The following is a 6586-nucleotide window of genomic DNA, read 5'->3' as shown; positions in this document are numbered from 1 at the left end:
CCCAGGCTTGGATTCTTGCAGGGTTCTTCCCAGAGGACTGATCAAGCTACGTCCTAGGTCCTTCCCACTTTATAGTTGATGCAGTAATAAGCTACTTGCAATAAAGTATGTTTGCTGTTTGTTTTCTACTAGGATGTCATCTGCTAAAGAATAGGGTTTTCAGGCAAACACTCCCAGCTTGTTATACTTGTTCTTCTCCCACTCCCAAAGCCATTCACACAGCATACACTTTGATTTCCTCTCCACAGCACATTTCTTTTGGGATTCAACTTCCAAGGACTCCTGCAGCCATCACCGCCACTTCTCGACAGGTGCCCTTACAGCCTGAAGAATTCAGGAGATTTTTGTCTCCACTTTTACCAGAGACATAGTTTATTTCTCATACCATGTAATAAGGGTGTGATGCTCAGGAGTGCTGGTATGAAACTGGGATTTCATTTCCTGTTCACACTCATCTCATATGGATGGGTCAAAGTGCTAAAAGATGAATACCGTGTCACATGAGAGTAGGCAATATCTAATGTGTCTCATGATCTCTGTTAGAAACTGTGTCATTTCTGGAGTGTGTAGGTTGGCTTTGGCTCAAGTCCTTCTCTAGCCCCTTAGATTTCTAGAGGATCAGCCTGTAGAATCCTCAGAACCTATGAGGTACTAGGAAAGACTACCTCCACACCTGTTCCCTTATGAGATTTGCAAAAAATTGCAGTGCTATTCCATCCCACTTCACCCCAGAGCTGGGGGCAGGGGACGGATAGGTCAGTGGTTTGAGCATTGGCTTGCTAAACCCAGGGTTGTGAGTTCAATCCTTGAGTGGGCCATTTACAGATCTGGGGCAAAAATTGGGGATTGGTCCTGCTCTGAGCAGGGGATTGGACTAGATGACCTCCTGAGGTCCCTTCTAACCCTGATATTCTATGATGGGGGCAAATGCTGGTCAGTTTTCACACACATTGAATGCCATTGATAGGGGAAGACCTCTGACCTGTCTGTAGAATGGCTGAGGGGTCACTGTAGGTTTAGAAATGGGCAAATGGCTTACGTGACCCCTCCTTGTATAAAGATCCTAAATCCCCTACAAGGGGCACAGCACATCTCTTGTTTGACTTTTCCAGAGTCTTCAGGAAAAATTTTTCTATTTTTCAAATTACACATGCTCTCTAGCAAAATGGGGAAATAGGGATTAAAATCACAGAAATTTGGAAAGTCCGATTCTATTCCTGCCAATATAGGGTCACAATGGTGCATTCTCCAGGGTGAACTAAAAATATCCCATCAGGGAGGTTCCATCCCTTTCCCTGGAGAGGGTATTAACTAGTCTAATTGGCCTCACCTTTTAAAGGGACATTTCTGGATGTACGCACTAAGCATTCTTTTGTTACACTGTATCCTGTTCGGATTATTGGTTACCTTAACTGGGCTATTCTAAACACAGTGTGTGACGGCCCAGGGTGTACCTTGCTGGAAGCCTTGCAGGGCCTGAGCAGATCCTGCCACATCCCTCCTCTTTGAGGCCCCCTGCTGGAAGCCTTGCAGTCCTGCCATACCCCTCCTCAGAAAAAGGAGCAGTGAAGGTGGGTCCTCCAGGCTTGCCTAGAAAGGCTGCATGGAAGCAGGGTCAGGTAAAAGGAGCTGCAGGGCCTGAGCAGATCAGTTCCTGGCAGGGACCAGAAGAGTGAGAAAGGAGCTCAAGGGAGAACCAGAAGATGGGTCCTGGTGACACTGGCATTCTGTGAGGAAGAACTTTAGCCCTGAAGTAAGGGTGAAGAGGAAGGGGCTATGTGGGAAGTGGCTCAGGGAATGCAGAAGCAGCAACAGAGTTAAAGGAAGCAGCACAGGCTAATATTTGTAGGGTCCCTGGGTGGGGACCCAGAATACTGGGCAGGCTCAGGTCCCTCCAGCCACTGGCAGGGTGGGCTAAGCGCCAAGAAGGGAATAAGACTTGTTTAGAGGCCCAAATGAAGGCAGGACTTAAAGAATCTCTAGGGAGAAAGCCCTGGGGGCAGTGCTCTATACCAGGACAGATACAGACTTAAAGCTAGCCCCAAAGGGGCTGAGGCTTGAGCCTAGAGACTGGACTAAAGACAGTAACAAGGGCACAGGGACAGACCCTTTTGGGCCTTTTACACCTTCATGTGTCTTGTTTATCCTATGTGTGACTTAGGCAGGTCTTCAGTGGCTCAAGCCTCTCTAGCTGACAAGGTTAGCAACTGGCAGGGGGAGTCGTGAGCAGAAAGAGAGTGCAGGTTCACACCCAACTAACAGAAGGCGCCCAAGAGAGGTGAGTGCACTGCATCACACAGAGTAAGAACGATATAACTGCAGAATAATCCTAGGTTTCAGAGTAGCAGCCGTGTTAGTCTGTATTCGCAAAAAGAAAAGGAGGACTTGTGGCACCTTAGAGACTAACCAATTTATTTGAGCATAAGCTTTCGTGAGCTACAGCTCACTTCATCGGATGCATACTGTGGAAAGTACAGAAGATCTTTTTATACACACAAAGCATGAAAAAATGGGTGTTTACCACTACAAAAGGTTTTCTCTCCCCCCACCTCACCCACCCCACTCTCCTGCTGGTAATAGCTTATCTAAAGTGATCACTCTCCTTACAATGTGTATGATAAACACCCAACTTGATTATCATACACATTGTAAGGAGAGTGATCACTTTAGATAAGCTATTACCAGCAGGAGAGTGGGATGGGGGGAGAGAAAACCTTTGAAAAAATGGGTGTTTACCACTACAAAAGGTTTTCTCTCCCCCCATCCCACTCTCCTGCTGGTAATAGCTTATCTAAAGTGATCACTCTCCTTACAATGTGTATGATAATCAAGTTGGGTGTTTATCATACACATTGTAAGGAGAGTGATCACTTTAGATAAGCTATTACCAGCAGGAGAGTGGGGTGGGTGAGGTGGGGGGAGAGAAAACCTTTTGTAGTGGTAAACACCCATTTTTTCATGCTTTGTGTGTATAAAAAGATCTTCTGTACTTTCCACAGTATGCATCCGATGAAGTGAGTGTAGCTCACGAAAGCTTATGCTCAGATAAATTGGTTAGTCTCTAAGGAAACAAGTACTCCTTTTCTTTTTGCGAATACAGACTAACACGGCTGTTACTCTGAAACCTGTCACTTAAGATGAGCTATTACCAGCAGGAGAGTTGGGGGAGGCGGAGAGAAAACCCTTTGTAGTGATAATCAAGGTGGGCCATTTCCAGCAGTTAACAAGAACATCTGAGGAACAGTGGGTGGGGGGAATAAACAAGGGGAAATAGTTTTACTTTGTGTAATGACTCAACCACTCCCAGTCTCTATTCAAGCCTAAGTTAATTGTATCCAGTTTGCAAATTAATTCCAATTCAGCAGTCTCTCCTTGGAGTCTGTTTCTGAAGTCTTTTTGTTGAAGAATTGCCACTTTTAGGTCAGAAATCGAGTGACCAGAGAGATTGAAGTGTTCTCCGACTGGTTTATGAATGTTATAATTCTTGACATCTGATTTGTGTCCATTTATTCTTTTACGTGGAGACTGTCCAGTTTAACCAATGTACATGGCAGAGGGGCATTGCTGGCACATGATGGCATATATCACATTGATAGATGTGCAGGTGAATGAGCCTCTGATAGTGTGGCTGATATTATTAGGCCCTGTGATGGTGTCCCCTGAATAGATATGTGGACACAGTTGGCAACGGGCTTTGTTGCAAGGATAGGTTCCTGAGTTAGTGGTTCTGTTGTGTGGTGTGTGGTTGCTGGGGAGTATTTGCTTCAGGTTGGGGGGCTGTCTGTAGGCAAGGACTGGCCTGTCTCCCAAGATTTGAGAGAGCGATGGGTAGGTTGTAGATCCTTTGATGTGCTGTAGAGGTTTTAGTTGGGGGCTGAAGGTGACGGCTAGTGGCGTTCTGTTATTTTCTTTGTTGGGCCTGTCCTGTAGTAGCGGACTTCTGGGTACTCTTCTGGCTCTGTCAATCTGTTTCTTCCCTTCAGCAGGTGGGTATTGTAGTTGTAAGAATGCTTGATAGAGATCTTGTAGGTGTTTGTCTCTGTCTGAGGGGTTGGAGCAAATGCGGTTGTATCGTAGAGCTTGGCTGTAGACAATGGATCGTGTGGTGTGGTCTGGATGAAAGCTGGAGGCGTGTAGGTAGGAATAACGGTCAGTAGGTTTCCGGTATAGGGTGGTGTTTATGTGACCATCGCTTATTAGCACCGTAGTGTCCAGGAAGTGGCTGTCTTGTAGTCATTACACAAAGTAAAACTATTTCCCCTTGTTTATTCCCCGCGCTCCCCCCTCCCCCTCCCCCGCACTGGTCCTCAGACGTTCTTGTTAACTGCTGGAAATGGCCCACCTTGATTGTCACTACAAAAGGTTTTCTTTCCCCCCCCCACCCCCCACCCCCACTCTCCTGCTGGTAATGGCTCATCTTAAGTGATAACTCTCCTTACAGTGTGCATGATAAACACCCATTTTTTCATGGTCTGTGTGTATATAAATCTCCTCACTATATTTTCCACTGAATGCATCTGATGAAGTGAGCTGTAGCTCATGAAAGCTTATGCTCAAATAAATTGGTTAGTCTCTAAGGTGCCACAAGTACTCCTTTTCTTTTTGAGTATAATTCTAGTTATTTGTATCATAGTGTATCTTTTCCTATTAGACATGTCAGGTCCTCACCTTCTCTTTGATAGAGGGCTCTGGCAAGTTTTTGGAAGAACAGAATGTGATGCTACATTAGGTGACAAAAGCCTTCAGGTACAGTCAGAGCTATGGTTGATATCTGTAGTTATCTTTTCCAAGATGCGAAAGTCCTCCAGGCACAAGAGACTTGAGAATGTGATGTTTTTAAACTGAAATATAAAGAAATAAGCAAGCAAAAGAAGCAACCTTTGAATATCATTAAAGGAGCAGTAAAGAGTAAATAATGTTTGATGGGACTTGGCAATAAAGCTCAAATATTAACTTTTTAGATTATTTTCTCAGTAATGGTCATAATAAAACAGGTTTTTGTGTCAGAGGCACAAAGGGTAGGAGCAAGATATTTATTTTCTAAAACTGTCACTAACACAAATGTCAGTCCATGTATAGGAGCCCTGGTGTTATCTAGATATTGTAATGAACAGTAGTGGAAAAATTATGAATGTGACCTTGCTTTCATTTTTTTTACTATTACTTATAAAAGAAAAGGCTGAATTAACTGCAGGTTTGAAATGCTCTGAGGGATGTGTTCATTTTTCTATCTACATTGTCCATAAGTGACCTCCTTTTGATAAAAATAAAAATAAAATAAAAATTCTGATAATACTCCCCTGGAATCTTTTTCTGCAATTAAGTAGAAATAATACAGAACACACTAGTCCATGCCAGGGCCACAATCACTAAAGGTCTTATGTAAACATTTTAAATCAGTACCAAATCTTACAGGAAATAACAATTTGCAGGTGGCGATGACCAAATATGTGCCAGGAAGTGACTGGTTACTGTGTTTGAAGGATGAACTGAATCCCCGTTGCTCTGAATAGCAGAAAGTAGTCAATCTAGCCTAAAGAAAAAGTGCTTCCTAATTTCATTGAATGTTTCACATCCAAAGTATCTAAGTCCTGTGAGCTATAATCATGCCTGTAGGGTAGGGAAGTCAGCATGCCTGTATCTGTGTCTGAGTGACAAAACCAACCCTAGTATCTTCCATACTAGGAACCCACAATAAACTGTTTTTTGTTTATAAAGCGATACACATATACATTGTATGTTACTCCGGAAGATGTATGGAAATGTGTGAGAGGAGAAGGCAGTAAGGTGGCAGCAGCACCCAGAAATCTGCCCTACTAGAATTTGCTCCTGAGGGAGGGCGCTTAGAAAAAAGTACAGAGATCAGCCAGGAATCTAAATACTAAGAAAAATATAATTATCATGAATGATTAAGCATTTCTAACTGTAGAGCTGTCTTTTTTTTCACAGTTGTCAGGATGGCCGAGCGGTCTAAGGCGCTGCGTTCAGGTCGCAGTCTCCTCTGGAGGCGTGGGTTCGAATCCCACTTCTGACAATATACTTCTCTTTTCTTGAATTTGATCTCTGAAGCAAAAATCTCAATTTATTCTAAGGTTTCAAATATTTTGACGATAAAAATCTGTCACTCTAGAAATGCGATTTAATATTTTCCTCCACATTCTTTAAAATCTGCACATCAAGAGTCTTTGGCTGAAGGAACTTAGTTGATGTAAATTAAGAAAAGTTGAAAAAGAGACAGAACTTTACTTTTAATTGTCTAGTCAATCTGAGCCAAGCAGGTGAGGTAGAATTTTAGGTTTCCCTAGCTCTCAGTTGGCGTTTTTATAACAGCAAAACTAGTAACTGTCTTCCTACAATGGCCAGTAATGGTGTAGTTGGGCCACAGCTGAACCGCTAGTGTAGACAGTGCCCTGTGATTTTCACCAGTGACTCAGGCAAATCTGCTGATTGCAACCTATGTTGGCACTTGTACCATTGGTACATCAGCTGAAATATAGGTTCTCATTTTGCAAGGGCAGCTAAAGATGCTAGGACCAGCATGGAGAAAGTTGGAGCATGGAGGGTATGTCTACACAGCAGGCAGGAG

At 43.5% G+C, this 6586-nt stretch overlaps 1 non-coding gene across 1 annotated transcript; it reads left to right on the top strand.

Annotated features, from left to right (window-relative positions):
* The first annotated feature begins 5951 nt into the window (after positions 1 to 5951).
* TRNAL-CAG (transfer RNA leucine (anticodon CAG)) lies at positions 5952 to 6034 on the top strand. The gene has a single exon. It is a non-coding gene; the product is annotated as a tRNA-Leu (tRNA).
* The last annotated feature ends 552 nt before the right edge of the window (positions 6035 to 6586 follow it).

This window comes from Caretta caretta, chromosome 1 (genome assembly GCF_965140235.1).
Source record: "Caretta caretta isolate rCarCar2 chromosome 1, rCarCar1.hap1, whole genome shotgun sequence".
Taxonomy (NCBI): Eukaryota; Metazoa; Chordata; order Testudines; family Cheloniidae; genus Caretta; species Caretta caretta.
Note: the sequence above shows the minus strand (reverse complement) of the source record. Positions and strands in the feature narration are given on the sequence as shown.